This window comes from Pinus tabuliformis, chromosome Q (assembly GCF_031772625.1).
Source record: "Pinus tabuliformis cultivar Carrire ecotype Pingquan chromosome Q, CPIR1, whole genome shotgun sequence".
NCBI lineage: Eukaryota > Viridiplantae > Streptophyta > Pinopsida > Pinales > Pinaceae > Pinus > Pinus tabuliformis.
Window position 1 is genome coordinate 110,392,009 of NC_142296.1, and position 18,503 is coordinate 110,410,511.

Consider the following 18,503-nt stretch of genomic DNA (forward strand, 5'->3'; position numbering starts at 1 on the left):
ATCCTGCCCAGGTATCTCTATGATGTTAATATGTACCCATCCATGGCTAATCCCAATCCTAAGCTGCAACCGGAAAAACTTGCCTCCCCATACAGGAGGCCTAAACGATCCCCCACATGTCAACCCCAAAGTGAGCTAGATCACCCTTTGGTATGGTCCTGCAACTCATGAAATGGAGTGTCCTCTCAATGAACTGAATCCCTGGATCCCATAACTAGATCTATTGCAGCGTAATCCTGATGAGTATTGGAATCCATCTGCCCCACATCTCTGCTCCCTGCATGCAATCGATATATAGACTCCATATGTCATGAATCAACCTAGTGCATACAAAGTTGCCCTGTGCCCGTCATACCACACCGTGGGATCTGCTATCCTGTCTCATGGAAGCGCATCCCGATACTGCCTAGAGACTAAACATCCACTCATAAGAAAGGTCAATCACCTACTGTATATGCTCCGGCGACACCTTAGAGTGCCTCGCCCAAAATGTGTCATGCATCCCCTTAAGTGTGTGCTAAAGGGTGGGACATACACTACCTCCGCAACAAACCATGCACTCCCCAAACTTGTACCTTTCAGCTCATGCCTTGACCCAATACCACCGCTAAGAAGTCTCTCCCCTAGTGCGTTGAGTTGCATCCAAATATCTCAAGTGAGCTCCTCGCACCCTGTTGCTCATGCCCAAAGTGTCAAAGGATAATAGCCAAATTATTTGTGCCTGCAAGTGACGTTGATGAGGGATAGGCATGTGAGTCCCCATGGATACCATCAAATTTTGATCATATATGACCTCATCGATCCTAGGTGAACTACACCCAAAGGTGTGCTTGGTGTCCCCGTCCATAAGTCTCCTTGGAGGCAACACTCCAAGACCCTATTATGCACCACAATACGCCCCTGCATACCACCGAGTATCCTTATACTCCTCAACATGCCACTGTACCCTGCAACCTATCCCTATACAGCACTTGATACCCTGTGCTACTCCTGTACCATCTTGTACCGTCTCGTATCTTGCCTGTGTCATTGTAATTGGCACTCCCCTCGTGTACTCAATGCGATGTGAGTCGCTACTACTCAACAACGCAAACCAACATGCTACAACAAACAACCATGCATATCCATGCTCCTTTACAGACCATTGCTCATCACCGCATACCCATATAGAACACTGGATGCTAGGGTCTAAATTGGGTCTGTATGCATCAAGTTGCATCCCTCTGCATAACACTGGACTCTGCAGCATATCTTTGTGAACACTTGGGTACCATTTCCTACTGTCGTATCGCCCTGTATCATATGTCATTCGGCATGTGCCAACACATCCACCACTTTGCTAGTAAGCCCTCCACGATGTGAGCTATATCTCCTCATCTATCCAGATAGACCTAAGCGGCCTAACTCCTCACATGCTAACATGAATGACACTACTGAGTGTATCCTCAGTAGCTCTTGAGTCCAATATACTAGTGAGAGAGCACCGTCTCAATACAATACCCTGTCTGGTGGCCTGTTGATGCCACTTGCTCCTACCAACTCCTGCCAGAGTAGGTTAATCATCCTACAATCACATGTACGCCAAACAAGCCATGACAAATCATGAAATCTGCCTGCTCCCCTGTCAATCCATCCTGTCACTAGTGTTGTCAGGAACTTTGAAGGGAATATGAAAATATGTGTGCACCCAACCACCGAGTCCATCATGCAGCTACCACCATCACCTACCGACTCCATGATGTGATGGAGAATCCCACCTGGATCCCAACAACAGTCTAGCCCTCGAGCCCCTCTGGTAATCCACAACCTCTGCTAAACTGTGGCCATGGATGCATCTAACCACCTAGCCAGCTCCACCAGATACCAACTCAATATCTCTTGCCATCCAACCCTGAGAGAGAGATCGAATGCACAAACAACCATATACAGAACAAGTCCTCCATCATGCGAATGCTTCACCCTGTGCAACTCGTGTCACCTCATCTCCCTAGTCTGGTCAATCCATGTAATTTTCCTAGGTAACGCGGCCTCTTTCTCACCAACATGCGGAGGTGGCCCAACAATGCTACAAGCCCCATCAATGTATGCCTAAAGGGAATTATCATCTGAAAGTACGATAACTCTGCTAGCTGCTGATGCACATGACTGCTCCTCACCGGTGGCTGACTCCAAGGATGGTTGCTCATCCTCCTCCACCATGGGCTCAACATGAGCCACTAACTGCCCCTCCACAAATAGCTCATCATGCATAACACCCTCAACAATCAGTGATAGGTAGCTACCATCTAGAAAATTTGTCTCGGCTCTGAATAACTTTGCATCTGTCGGTACTTTGTCATTGGACATGTCTCCGAGCACCTCACTAATCTGTTGTGGGCTACTACCACCTAAAAACGCGGACATGGCCCTGTACACCTCATCAACAGATGGCCCTCTGAGTGTATGCTCTACGCCCTCCATTAGGGTGTCAATCGAAGCTACTATAAGGATCTCCAACAAGGGTGACTCCTGCCTCACATTGGACACATCGACACGCTCCTCACACTCCTGTGTGCACACAACCTCATGCTCAACCTCCTTCTTAGGATATAGATATCTAAATTCTGGTCTCCACCAGCAAAAGCGCCCCGTGGTCTCACCCTCTAACTGTCCATGTATTGTCTGCTCCTTTTGAGGAGATCTGGTGCCCTGATTCTGTCGACTTTCCCCACACAGTGTAGATGGTTGCACCCCCACAACCTGTGCACCTCTGGTGTCTCTGCTGTAAGGATAAGGATATCAAGAGAAAGATTAAGACGAGATTTTCCAAACTCTATAGGAGACTCCTCCGAAATTTCTGGTAGCTCCTTCAAATTGTATTTCTTCAATTCATTTTCACTTTCATCATCTTTTTCAACAGTCTCCGGGCTAGCAGGCTCATCTTTATCACCATCTTGATTGATAACATTCTCATCCACATCAAGATCAACTTCATCTAGATCTTCATCTTGATATATATCATCCTCATCCACATCAAGATCAGTTGCATGTGGATCCCCATCTTGATCAATATCATTTTCATATACATCTTCATTTTCATTATCATCATCTTGATCAAAATCTTCTTCTCCTGCTTCACCTTGTTTCGTTTCTTCACCGTCGCTATCATCTTCCTTATTGTGGATTTCTAAATAATGTTCTTTAGACATGTTGTAACTTATGCACATGATTTTTCTAATCGTTGAAATGATTCTTGAATTTTACTAAACTGCTTAATGAATTTAGGGTGAAAATTTAACGACATATTGTGTGGCGGATAACGTTCAAAGACTCGAATGGCTCTGATACCAATGAACCAACAAAACTTGTAGCTTGTTGACTTTAATATGTAAATAAACAAAGGTATTTGTAATAATAATTTATTAATATATATATAAATGTACAAGTGATGTTGAATGTAACAATGAGGCCCTGCTTATATACCTAGGCAGGTGTCCTTGTTGAAATTTTTAACACGTCAAAAATTGTTCCTGCATTATCTGGTTTATTTCACCTACTTGTTTCTCTTAACAAGTTATTTAACCATATAAATATTGAATATAAACACAAAAGCAGTGTCAACCATCTACAGATCATCAACTGAAAATAACAGACAAACACACAAGGGACACCATTATTTTTGGACAATCGTCCCCGGAAAAACCCCACTTGGGAAAACCGTTGCAGCAGTTCTAAGGGATTTATTATTAAAGCAGCTTTCTTGAGTACAACTAGGTTGCCAAATTGGCTCACCCAACAGAGATATCTATCTGGCAATAATACCTCTCTTCAGAAGCAAATATTCAACAAGTCTGCTCCACGAAAGTCTCTCCAATGCTTCTTTGAGGCTCTGCGTCAGCCCTCCTAGCCTCTGCATCACTATGAAACCCCCTACGTCAGCCTTCTGCTGCTCTGTGCTGGCTCTATGGCCTTCTGTGTCACCCACGTAGGCCCTGCTAGCCTCTGTGTGGCTCATGCCGACACTATGTAGCCTCCTCAATCTTTGCGCTGGTCGTTTGGCACTATCTATGCCTCTCTGCTATCAACTCACTGCTCCTTGCTACAACTCAGATCACTTATTCGAATTTTCTCAACAAACCCCACTCTAGAAAATCGAACTGACTGATCAATCTTGGTGTATCTCCAACTGACCCTCAAGCCTCCTCTTATATTTTTCCTGTTGAGTCTTCAATGGTCGAGATTAAATCTCTAATCAACAGCTAAGATTAGATTTGGCTTGATCCATGTCATTTAGAACATTCTCACTTAGTTTTATATTAATACCCATTAATATTTTTATTTTCCTAAGTTTAGACTAGGAACCCCATTAAAAATATTAATTATTTTAATATCTCTCTAACCAGGTGGAATTTCCCCAAACCATTTCTGGGTCTTCGAGATCTCATGTGTTTTAGCCTCTCCACCAATTTTCATGGCTAGAGCACATTCGATGCTACCCCAAATCAACACTCCCTCTTAGCGAGGAATGTGCTCTAGTAATGCTCCACCACTAAACATCACCCTGATCATCCGGCACCGGTACCTGTGTTGATGCTTGGCCTGTTGCCCAACATCCTCTACACTGTTGCCTCCTGTACTGTTGCCCATGGCTCTGCCACTGCCACTGCTACATCTGTACTGCAGCTCCCTCTACATCCGTGTTGTTGTTGGTCCTTCCTCCCAACACTGCATCTGCACTACAGCTCTCTCTCATCATGTTGCATCGTGTTGCCCATAGCACTACCACTGCTAATTGTTGCACTGCAACTCAGTTACTGAGAAGTAAGTAACTAATCTACCCAACTACTGACATCCTTGTCAGGCTAGAAGCCCCCTGATGCTGAAGCTACCTCTGCTGCTATCCTGTGCTCCCTCTGCTGCCTCTGCGCTACTACAACATCTTTGTGCCTCGCGTACTGCTGCAACCATCTTTGTGCCTTTCTGCACTGCTGCAACCTCCTCTGTGCCTCTTGCACAGCTGGAACCCTCACTGCGCTACCAGAGACCACTGCACTTTAGCATTGCCTTGTCGCTTCATCCACATCTTGCTTCTACCGACATCTATCATCCTGCTACTGTCTCTCGAGGCTCCCGTAGCCCAATATGATCCAAGAGTTTGGGTACCCCAAGGATCCTGCCCCTCATCTTCTGTAGTCCTCCTGACTACAGTGCAATGTCACCCCACCTCTTCTCGAGAGGTGCATGAGCACTCATGGCACAGTCGTAATCCATCTCGACTTCTTTCTTCGCCTTAGCCAAAGTTGCCTTGGAGTTAGAGGCATCTCCCTTATTCTTCTTCCTCAAACACTAGGTTGCATAATGACCCAGCTCCCCACAATGGAAGCACTTTATCTTGGAGATGTCCTTCTTCTTTCTCTTCCCCTATTGTCCCACAAATGCCAAAGCCGCATCCTCCTCCTCCTCTTTCTTGATTCGACCTCCTTTGCTGCTACTTCCCGCCTTGGTCAGTCGTCTGATCTCTTCTTAGCGAAGAGTTGCCCACATCTCTTCCCATCCTGGAAGATTAGCTTTGCCCAAAATGCTTTGGACAAATGTCTCCCAATCCTCGGAGACTACATTCAGGGCGGTCTTCACCATGAACTCCTGATCCGGTGTGGCCCCTATGGAAGTAAGTTGGTCCCAAATTTCCTGCAACCTGTTGCGGTATAGATCTATCTGCTCCCACTTCTGCATCTGATACGACCACAGCTGATTCTCCAATAGCATCTTCCTCTACACAAAAGTGCCCTGATACAATGTCGTCAAAGGTGTCCCACTTCTCATTTGTCGTGTTCTTCTCGGCAATATGTTGAACTACATGATCCTTGACCCCATCAAGGATTATGCACTTTGCCTTGGCCATTACATCCTCATACCTTTCATTATCAGTGGAGTCAACAGGGATAGCCACGGTTCTCAAGGTGACGCCCTTGATGCGATGTCTATCCAGCACAGGGAGGATCCTGGCCTTCCAGATGACAAAGTTGGAAGCCTTGTCCAACCTGTCCTGATCCCTTAGTTTGTTCATTGCCATCTTCGCTCTTCTCCTGGACTCCCTCTGAGTCTCGACTTCCCTTTTGGAAGTTCTCTCCTAGACTCCCTCAGAGTCTCGATTTCCCTCCTGGAAATCCTCCTGCCAACTGTCAAACTGCTCCTCTCCGATCCTTTATGCACCTGCAGCATGGATCTAGATTTCTTGGCTAGAAATCCCTCAAGGTAGCGGCTCCCTCTACCTTGGTCTTGTCCCATTAGGTATTGTTCTTCTTCGACAACAAAAACACCCCACTAGTTTCCCAATCCACAATTTGCTCACAGCTCCCTAGGCCCCAGTAGCTGAAGAAACTTAGCCTCTTAGCTCTGCGCAATCCCAACAAGGCTGAATCGCTCATCTGGCCAACTGCATCAAGCCTACCTGACTGAGTAGGATGATGTGGCTGTTCGTGAGCCTCTTCTACCTCTCTCTGCCTCTGCACTGACCCTCTCTCTGGCTCGAAATGATGACGCAGGCCCTCTGCATCACTCCTTCAATGTTGCCTTCTGCTTAGGAACAACTCTGTCTCTCAAGACAAATGTTTCCGCTGCAAATTTTCTGATTTAGTTGGTGCCTTCAGCTCTCCTGTGATCTATAGCGCTCTAATACCATGTTGAAATTTCTAAGTCTTAACACATTAGAAATTCTTCCTGCATTATCTGGTTTATTTCACCTACTTGTTTATCTCTTAACAAGTTATTTCACCATATAAATACTGAAAATAAACACAAATGCAATCTCAACCATCTACAGATCATCAACTAAAAATAACAGACAAACACACAAGGAACGCCATTATTTTTGGACAATTGTCCCCGGAAAAACCCAACTTGGGAAAACCAGTGCAGCAGTTCTGAGGGTTTTATTATTACGTAGCTTTCTTGAGTACAACTAGGGTGCCAAACTGGCTCACCCAAAAGAGATATCTATCTGGTAGTAATACCTCTCTTCGGAAGCAGATATTCAGCAAGTTTGCTCCACGAAAGTTTGTCCAACGCTTCTCTGAGGCTCTACGTCAGCCCTCCTGGCCTCTACATCACTATGAAACCCCCTGCGTTAGCCTTCTGCTACTCTGCGCTAGCTCTTTGGCCTTCTACATCACCCATGCAGGCCCTGCTAACCTCTGCGCAATCACTCTGGCCCTATGCGTGGCTCCTGTTGGCACTACGTAGCCTCCTCAATCTCTGCGCTGGTCCTTCGGCACTATCTCTGCTCTCTGTTATGCACTCATTGCCCCTCGTTGCAACTCAAATCACTTGTTCAAATTTTCTCAGCAAACCCCACTCCAGAAAATCGAACTGACTGATCAATCTTGGTGTATCTCCAACTGACCCTAAAGCCTTCTCTTACACTTTTCCTATTGAGTCTTCAATGGCCGAGATTAAATATCTAATCAATGGCTAAGATTAGATTTGGCTTGATCCATGTCATTTAGAACATTCTCACCCAATTTTATATTAATACACATTAATATTTTTATTTTCCTAAGTTTAGACTTAAGAACCCCATTAAAAATATTAATTATTTTAATATCTCTTTAACCGGGTGGAATTTCCACAAACCATTTCTAGGTCTTGGAGATCTCATGTGCTTTAGCCTCTCCACCAATTTTCATAGCTAGAGCACATCCGATGCTACCCGAAATCAACATTCCTTTCATGATTGGACATGTCTTTTAAACATGTCGTTTCACTTAGTTAATGACTATTTAAGATATTCATTTGACTATTTATTATTAACATTTATTTTATTTGTTATGAATTATATTCATAACAAATTGCCTCTAATGCAGAAAATAAAAATTGGGGACATGACAGTCCTCCCCACCAAAAATTGCTTGTCCTCAAGCAATACCTAAACAACTACCCTCTCTAACTGTCAGTCACCACTGTCACTGCCAATAATACTAGGGTCCCAAATGTGCCACTGAGTCATCCCCGATCTCTACATTGTCCTGTCATGAAGGAATCTCTCAATACCAAGATCCCAAGCCATCCTGATCAATGTGAAGGACCCCTTGCTCCACTCACCATCCAACCAGGTATAAGCTCTAGAAGCCCTCTGCATACTATCAATAACTAGAGAATCATGATAATGTAGGACTTTGTCCAACTCTCCATGAATCTTCCCTACCAAGTAGTTCAACTCTCCATGAAGTTGCCCTACCAAGTAATCCACCTCATGCACACCAAGAGTAAAATCCTAAAGATACAACCTAATCCTTGTGGGGATAAAGTCTCTCCTGCATGAGCTCCTCCTGATATTCTCTTGCTGGCCAACCTGCCATGATGATGAAGTCCCCCATGCCATCAGTGAGTCATTGAAGCCCAATGGAAGATCCAAGTGATCTCCCCTTGTAGCAGCCAACTCATCCCTAAAGGCCGTTGAGCTGTCAAGTGTTGTCATGCCCAGGTCCCATGCCAATCTCAGAAGGGTGCCACCATGTTTTCGATGCCCCACTCTGACTCTAACAGACTGCCCATCGTGTGCACACTATATCCTCCTCCCTTGAAACTTGATGGTGAAATATCGATGAAGGCCAAGCTCATCCTACCCAGGTATCTCTATGATGTGAATATGTACCCATCCATGGCTAATCCCAATCCTAGGCTGCAACTGGAAAAACCTGCCTCCCCACACAATGGAGGCCTCAACGATCCCCCATGTGTCAAACTTAAAGTGAGCTAGATCACCCTCTGCTATGGTCTTGCACCTCATGAAATGGAGTAACCTGTTAACCAACTGAATCCCTGGATCCCATAACCAGATCTGTTGTGATGTAGTCCTAATGAGTACTGGAATCCATCTGCGCCACATCTCTGCTCCCTGCATGCAATCGATATATAGACTCCATACGTCATGAATCAACCTAGTGCATACAAAGTTTCCCTGTGCCCACCATACCACATTGTGGGATCTGCTATCCTGTCTCCTAGAAGCACACCCCAATACTACCCAGAGACTAAACATCCACTCGTAAGAAAGGTCAATCACCTGTTGTATATGCTCTGGTGACACCTCAGAGTGCCTCTCCGAAAATGTGTCATGCATCCCCTTAAGTGTGAATTGAAGGGTGGAACATATGATACCTCCACAGCAAACCATGTACTCGTCAAACTTGTATGCCCTAACCCAATGCCACCGCTGAGAAGTCTCTCCCCTAATGCGTTGAGTTGCATCCAAATATCTCAAGTGAGCTCCTCGCACCCTGCTACTCATGCCCAAAGTGTCAAAGGACAATAGCCCAATTATTTGTGTCTGCAAGTGATGTAGAGGAAGGATAGGTGTGTGAGTCCCCATGGATACCATCATATGTCGCTCATCTACATCCTCATCGATCCTGGGTAAATTACACCCAAAGGTGTAGTCGGTGCCCCTTATCCATAAGTCTCCTTAGAGGCAACACTCCAAGACCCTGTTGTGCACCACCATACACCCCTGCATACAACTGATTATCCCTGTACTCCTCGACATGCCATTGTACCCTGCGACCTATCCCTATACACTACTGGATACCCCATGCTACTGTTGTATAATCTTGTACCGTATCGCATCCTGCCTATGTCACTATACCTGACACTCCCCACGTGTACACAAACCAACATGCTACAACAAATAACCATGCATCTCCATGCTCCTCTATGGGCCACTGCTCATCACTGCATATCCCTATAAAACACTGGATGCTAGGGTCTAAATTGGGTCAATATGCATCAGGTTGCATCCCTCTGCATAAAATTGGACTCTGCGACATATCTCTGTGCACCCCTGGGTACCACTGCCTACTGTCGTACCGCCCTGTATCATATGCCATCTCGCATGTGCCAACACATCCACCACTTTGCTAGTAAGCCCTCCACAATGTGAGCTATATCTCTTCATCTGCTCAGATAGACCTAAGCGGCATAACTCCTCACATGCTAACGTGAATGGCACTACTGAGCCTATCCTTAGTAGCTCTTGTGTCCAATATACTAGTGAGAGAGCACCGTCTCCATACAATACCGTGTCTCGTGGCTTGCCGATGCCTCCTACTCCTACCAACTCCTTCCAGAGTAGGTTAATCATCCTACAATCCCATGTATGCCCAACATGCCAGGCCAACTCATGAAATTTGCTTTCTCCCCTATCAATCCTTCCTATCACTAGTGTTGTCAGGAACTTTGAAGGGAATATGAAAAGGTGTGTGCGCCCAACCACCGAGTCCATCATGCAGCTACTACCATCACCTACCAACTCCATGATGTGATGGAGAATCCCACCTAGATCCCAACAACAGTTTGGCCCTTGAGCCCCTTTGGTAATCAACAACCTTTGTTGAACTGTGGCCATGGATGCATCTATGATTCTAACCACCTAGCCAGCTCCACTGGATACCAACTCAATATCTCTTGCCATCCAACCCTAAGAGAGGGATCGAATCCACAAACAACCATACAAAGAACAAGTCCTCCATCCTGCGAATGCTTCACCCTGTGCAACTTGTGTCGCCTCATCTCGCTAGTCTGGTTAATCCATGTAATATGCCTAGGTAACGCAACCTCTCTCTCACCAACATGCGGAGGTGCCCCAACAATGCTACAAGCCCCATCAATGTATGCCTGAAGGGAATTACCGTCTGAAAGTGCGACAACTCTGTTGGCTGTTGATGCACCTTATTGACCACTGGAGTGGCACCTGATGATTATATGAAGATTCCATGCCCAAGGATGATCCAAAGGACACTTGTACCATCAGATATCATCAGTCAACATAGGTTTTAAACTCTACTTCTATTTCTCATAATCTTTCATGTATCCATATTCCACAACCTGCGGGGAATTTTAATAAGTGATACTAGTAATGATGAGTTTTGAGTTTGTAACAGACCTAGGATATTGGGACTTGATTAGCGAATGAGTACACCTTGGAGCGTTTTTTTTATCTGATTAATTATCCCTTTTTTTCAAAGTCAAATAATTTTCTAGGTTTTTCCACTCACTTTTTTACCCCAAAGTTGAAGTGATGGGAGGCCCTAACACATCTTAGTGCCTAGAGTCTATGTATATTTTTTTTTGCTAAGTAAATTTAATCTATTATATACAAAAAAAGAGAACAATTACATCCTTGGATAACAGAGAGCCATCAAGCCTGTGGATTAGGCCGTTTGTTCATGACAGATTCAGAAACAGAGAGATTGAACCTTACTTCCCGCGCAGGGGCGACAGAGTGATACACATAACCGACACTAGACATTCCCTGTGAAGGGTATACAGACACAAGTAACATCGCCACATCAGACACTAGACAGTAGAAAACGGTACAGAAAACATGAAGAAAGATTGACAGACAGAACCATAGATAACCTGTCCTCCTTTTCGTTGGGCATCCAAAAAAGGTGAGAGCTGGAGCCTGGATTACTCATCGGGCTCCTCCTCTACGATCCTACACCAACCCATTTCCGGTTCCTGCATGTCTGGCTGCGCATGGGCCTCCATCATGGAGCTGATGGCGCTGGCTGGCTGGGGCTGCTCCTTTTGCATTTCTGAGGTGGGCTTTGGAGAGCTGGGATTATGGACTTCCTCAGAATGAGGAATTGGAGTGTTGGATTCTCCCTCGTGCTGAGCTTCCTCGATGAAGAGAACAGAGACATGAGCCGTTATTCGAGGGCGCGTTAGAGAGCAGTTGAACGAGAAAGTGGCTGAACCAAATGAAGACGAATTGGCCGAGTCTGGAGAATTTGGGTCCAGGTAGTTGCTAGGGGTCAGAATGCGCTCTGTTCCCCGATGATGAGAAGGAATCCCCAAGGAACCTGAATCAGCAGGGGGCCGTGAGGGGGTTCCTCTTCCAGAGCCTCTGCGACTCAGCATACGCTGGCGGGGTCTCGGCATCACGCAATGACGAACACGAACAGCAGCAAGAAAGTCTCCAAAAGCCGAGCTGCCTTGACCAGTAGTGACACCACAGGGGTTGTTGCTTGTCTCTGTGAGAGAGTTACACCGCCAGAGCGTAGCCTCAGGCTCAAATCGAAACCAGCCTCCGACGTCAGACCTTCCCCAGACCCATTCTTTCTCACAGCTCCGAATCTTACCGAACTGAATGAAGCATAGATGCAGATTACTGGCATTGAGGTCACTTAAAACGCAGGTGCCCTTCCCTCGATCCTCACCCGCCATTACTATGGCAATTAAGTTCGCTGCAGACCGATATTCTCCTGAGCAGGCGTGAATGGACAGTGTTGTAATTCCAAGGCCAAACATCCGAGCTCCCGTATTGTTAATCAACCTCGCATTTATGTCTTCCCACCTGAAGTTCTGTCCGGCGAGCATGCTGGACAGGTGCCAGCCATGCTCCGCCCTCCTCCGTCCCATCGTGGTTATTGCGCTACAGGTCACCCGCATCCGAGGTAGAGTCTATGTATATTACCATATTAGATCACACAAAAAAATCGTGGAATTTGGTTAGGTCTAGTTAGTCATTTTTTTTATTTTTTAGATTTTCTGCACTGTAGAAATTGCTAATAAAATTGTATTTGTAATGTAATAAGTGATGTCTAGAGAAGTTGTATGGGGTATGAGTAATAAAATTTGCACCTCTCACCCTTAACTTTCTACTATGACACACTTTGAGGGGTTAAAATGTGTTTTGAACCCTCAAAACCCACTTTCCTATGTTTAGTGGGAAATCTGGCAATCAATTAAGCTAGAAATTAAATAAATGGAAAAAAATAGATATCCACAAATGCTAAATGTTGTGGAAATGAGGTGGAAAATTATGGAGGAGTTAAAGTGAAGTCCCAAGGTGATGTGGACTACTAAAATCAACAAAAGGACATGTGCTCAAATAAAATCAAATTTTTGGCATCAAATGAGAAAGTTGTTTACTTGGAAATTCGGATTTGTGAAGTTAATGCACATTTGGGAGGATTTGAGAGAATATTTGATGGAGATTTTTGTGGGAAATTGTTCCCACACGGGTTGCCACCAATCTACACTTATCATTCCATCATAAAATTTGAATTTGGCACATAAGTGAAGAAGAAAATGATGTCCACTTGCCAGAATTCAATCTTTATACTCGGCATTGGAGCTCCATTCAACAAATTCAAATTTCTCTCTGGGATTGTCACCTCATGCCACTTGTTTGATCTCTCTACCTTGGGATTGGCATCAATGCCATTTGTCATTGTCATTCTTCACTAGGATTTGCTCCCAACTCTCTATATAATAGAGCCATGGGCTCTCATATTGTATGATGCTATGAGCTATTGTGCTTGGGAAAGCTCTGCTCTTATGTACACTTGTTCTCAATTGCAATAAAAGACTTTGGGGTTCATTCATGAGTTGTTCTTCTTTTGGAGTATGATGATTGGCTCACTATTGGTATAATTTCCTTTGCTCATGCTTTGATTTATTTTATTTCCATATGCTCTTGTAGATTTGTTAATGTAAAGCTATCTTGCATTGGCAATTGATTTAGGAGTATGCTCTAGGTGTGGAAATCTCTAGTTATTTTCCAATAAATTTCTAGAGTTTTCTTATCATTGCTTATTTGTTAAATCTATATGGGACTAATGTTTGATTGAAGTTTTGTAGAGGAAAACCTTATCGGGATTCAAATATCAAGCATGAGGGGAAGTCTTTGGAAAAACCAACTATTAAAATTGGCAACTAAGGCCAAACTCCATGTGCGTCATCTTATTAATAATGTTGATATTTTGCTTGGATCCCTCTCATCGAGAGGTGTAGGATTGATCTAAAGATCATCCGATTCCGATAAGTATTCATGGAGTTATGAATTTATTTGTGTTATAAGACAAATCGTCAAGGTCGGCCAACAACTAAATAACACCCACATGTGCTCAACATTTTAGTATAAAAGAAGATGCCTTGAGAGTCATTTCACACACTTCTCTTTTGATTTCTCTCCACTTGTTTTGGGTTTTAGTGTGAGAGAAATCGAGGAAGTAGCCCTAAGATGCAGGAGGAAAGGAGGCCTAACAATCTGCCCTAGCCGTAGTTCTAAAGAAGCCCTAACGTTGTCCTAAAGAAGCCCTAGATGTTGTCTTAAGGAAGCCCTAGCCGCAGTCCTAAGGAAGCCCTAGCTGCAGTCCTAGAATACCCTAGACGCAGTCATCTAAATGAGGTATGTTCACACTAGGGTAGGCCACATTTCATAAGGGAAATTCTGGGCCAAATTTGAGGACGATTAGGGACTGTTGTGTGCCCTAACCAGTCCCAGAAATTACAGCAGTAATGAAGTGACCAACAACAACATTTGTATGGTGTGTTGGCAGCAAAGGAAGATGGGACAGCAAGGTCACATGGTGCTGCAAAGGAAGATGGGACAGCAAGGTATCTAGTGCAGCAATGTACATGGGACAACAAGGTAACTAGTGCAACAATGTACATGGGACAGCAAGGTAACTAGTACAGCAAAGATACATGGGACAGCTAGGCTACATAGTGCTGCAAAGATACATGGTGCTGCAAAGATGCATGGGACAACAAGGTCACATGGTGGATAATATTGATGAAGCATTACGGTTGGCTACAGCAGTTGATGCAACATGTTAAGATACAGCCTATGGATGCAGCTACATATCTAGATGCAGCAGTTGGATGCAGCATGGTGTTAGAGACAACAGTATAGTGTTGCATAATGATCGAGTGCAGCCCAGTGATGGGAGCATGTGATGAAGTGCAGCATAGTGATGATGGGTGCAACATGGTGCAACACAGTGAGGTGCAGCATGATGAGGAGGAGCAGCACAATGATAGGTGCAGCAAGGCGATGGAGAATCAATTGAAGCAGTATGTCTTCAACTGAGTTCAACTACCTCATGTATCATCTACTTAGAGATGATCTATGCTCTTATTTAGATAAGTCAAAATGTTGACTTTTGTTGTATATGTACTATCTCTCTCTCTCTCTCTCTGTTGAACTATTGAAGAACATATAAGAAGAATTGATCAAGGGTTTCCCCACATTGGGGTTTGTCCCTGGCTAGCGCCACATCTTGTGTCCTCTTATCTTGGCTTGTCTTCTACGATCTATGTTTATGTTCTATCTGCAATTTACTTTAATGCTGATGTGATTGCTAATCTGGAAAAGATATTCAGCTAACTATCAAAATTGAAATAAATTGCTCTAAGCATAGAACATACCTTAAATTAACATTGCATCGGAGTTGAGGTGAAGACAAAGCCCAAGCAAGAGTGAAAGAGCAATCGTCGACGACAGTTAGGAAAGGACAAAAGGATCAATGAATTCCTCATCCCTCTTCAAATTCACTAAGGGTGAAATCGAAGCAAAGAATATTATCATAATGGTGCAGCAGAAGCTTTTGATGGCCTACCTAAAGATCACTTCAATGGGTAGTCCAGGTCTAAGGGTGGAAGGAAAGGCAGATGCTTTGTTTGTGATAAGTTCGGCCATTATGTTGAGGAGTGTCCGAATGGTAGGGACACATCACTTGATGATGATAACAATCATTCCAGGGACATCTTCAATGATCGAAGGAATGCAGGTCATCAAGGAAACGGTTGACTCTTCAAAGAAAGCAAGGAACCCCAGGTATGAAGAATCAAATGTTGTTTCTGATAAGATAAAGAAGCATTATCTTGTATTGGCCCTCTCCTTCAGACTCTTTGGGAATCTGGCTTATTGATTGTAGTGCTTCAAGGCACTTCATCGGATAGAAGGGTGCTCTCTCTAACTTGGTAGAGATGGAAACAATCATGAGATTATACTTGGAGTCAATGCCACCTATCCCGGAAAGGGTGTAGGGAATGTTACCCCTCAAGTGAATGAGGGTAACTCAATTCATTTAAAGAATCTCATGTATGCAGGTGGAAGAAAGCTCTTTATGGCTTGAAGCAAAACACCTCGAGCGTAATATGAGAGGATTGAAGCTGAGATTCACTAGAAGTGACGCCGATCCAAACCATTGCTTGAAAGTTGTGGATGATAGACCTCTAATACCGGCACCTTCTAATGACGACCTCTTTCTGACAGGTGCAGACCCTCTCATTTGCAAAAGTAGGAGGGAGTTGGATGATAGATTTGAAATGGTAAACTGCAAGCCCGTGACTATCTCAAGCATCTTAACTTTCAGAAGTTATGTGGTAGTAATGTCGGACCAGATTTGGGAAATGCCTCTAAGTTACATAAACTCATTTGCATTGATGTTCTTGGTGAACTTCCGTCCGGACATATGTTTTGTAGTTAGCATGATGAGCTCATATTTGGTTGAGCCTCACTGGATTGGTGCCAAGAATCTTCTGAGATATCTTCAGGGCACAATCTCTCATATATTGAGATACACTGCTGGAAATGTGAAGTTGCATGATTATTCGAATGCTGACTCGGCAGGCAGTGTTGAGTATCGCAAGAGCACTTCTGAGCGATGGTTCTCTTTGGGTTCTGTTTTGATATCTTGGATGAGCAGGAAGCAGAAGTTGATTGCTATAAGCACCGTTGAGACCGAATGCATAGCTACAAGTATGATCTCGTGTGAAGTTCCCTGGTTGTGGAAGCTCTTTAGTGAGTTGTTTGTACACATGATGGATACCACCGTGATCTTCTGTGTCAACCAGGGGGGGATTCGATTGTTGAGGAATCTTGTATTCTATGATTGCTCCAGCATATAGACATCAGATACTACCTTATCTGGGATATGGTACATCGATGAGCGAGAAGGCTCCATCGCATTGAGACTAATGTACAGGTCGCAGACATTCTGTCAAAGCCCCAAGGAAAGGTCAAATTTGTGACTTTCCCGAACGACTTGGAGTCGTTGAGAGACCCTCTTATGAGGGTCCTACATGATGCATGCATTGAGCTCTGGGAGCTCCGGGGGGCTTGGGGTACTTCTTGGAGCAACAAGCGACCATAGGGCGACTCACCCTCCCCTAATGGTGCGCTATGTATAGGGTGAATGGTTCAACCTTCCCCTGTGATACCCCGTGGCGACTTATGGACAAGATAAGTGGTTTTCCTGTCAAGGCATCCTACCCATGCAGTCTGGGACTTGTAACGACCTATCTATAATACAGAGAACACAAGAATAATAGTAGGCATATGATGCATGCATATGATAGCTACATATGCATGTGTCGCATGCACCACACTAGTATTTATATACTAAATTAACTATAAGTATTAAATATCATGACGCTTCTTCAAATAGAAGTTATATTCACCCATCAATACCCATATTGCTTAAATACGTCATGATTAATGGGTAAATACTAAATTTAAAATGTATAACGTAAAAATAATTATAAAAGATAAATGTTAAAAATTAAGCTAAATCCTAAAAGATGGTTATATAATTATACATTTTAGATTATTAATAAATTATATTAATAAGTTAATAAAATGATTAGAGAAAAATATAAATAATAAATAAACTAAGGGTAAGGTTCCTAGTATAATCCTAGGACCTTTATATTAAAAGAATAAAAAAAAGAGAATATTAAAATTAAATTCATAATACCTTTATATTAAAAGAAATGACGTGACGTCCACATGGGGTAGCTCAAGCGGCAAGGGCCGTGGAAATGAAGTCTCACCGAACTGGAGATCTTGGGTTCAAATCTTGGGCTACCCTTCCCCCGTAGAGGGGTACATAATGGACATGTAAATCGAAGAGTCCCACCCCAGCCTACAAAAAAAAAAAGAAATGACGTGACATGGGAGGGTGTCACGAGGAGATGAAACGATGGGTTGCTGGTGAAACGGCGATGACCGTCAAGAAACAAGATATAAACCAAAAAGAACAGTTTTGAAAAAGGAGGGGAGAATGAAGAAGGAAGGGGATACAAAAGAAGGACGGATCTTTGCAAACTTGAGTTACCAACAGAAGGAGAGCTAGTTGTTCTGAGGTTTCTGGGCACGAAGGAACAGTCTGCTTCAATGGAGAAGCTTATTGGACTGAGTATCGAGTTTATGTTCAGTTTGGCTAGGTGGTTTTGGTCTTTTGGTAACAGAAGCGGGAAACAGGAGCAGTTTGAGGCAGCATCAACCGCTGGAATACAGGTAAGTATTCCATACCAAACTGAGTAATTCAGTTATATAAATGTGGATAAACCATTTAGGCTGCAAACAGGTTTGAAGAAAACACATATTATGTTTTAAAACTTTACATTTCTGGTTAAATATTACAGAGACTTACATTTGGTATCAGAGCACGGTTTTCAAACCCTTGGGATCTTACAGGCCCTAGAAGTAACTAATCCCTATAGCTTTGCTTAAGCATCCACCAATTAAATTTAGGTTGCAGGCAAATTAGCTCAATATTGTAAACCTATTCATTCTCCTTGTCTGTAGATGATTTATAATGTTCATTAAAATTATAACCTTGCGAGACATTGCAGGGCCATTAAAACTCGTTTCCAAGCTTTTGCATATTAGCCAACCTCTGGTTGTTTCTGTTTCTAAACTGTGAAATTCAATTATGTGTTGTAACCCC

General features: G+C 43.7%; 1 pseudogene across 1 annotated transcript in view; it reads right to left on the bottom strand.

Moving 5' to 3' along the window:
* LOC149218475 (uncharacterized) overlaps positions 1-18,503 on the bottom strand; it is a 374,924-nt pseudogene that overhangs the window by 60,969 nt on the left and 295,452 nt on the right. The window lies entirely within an intron of this gene.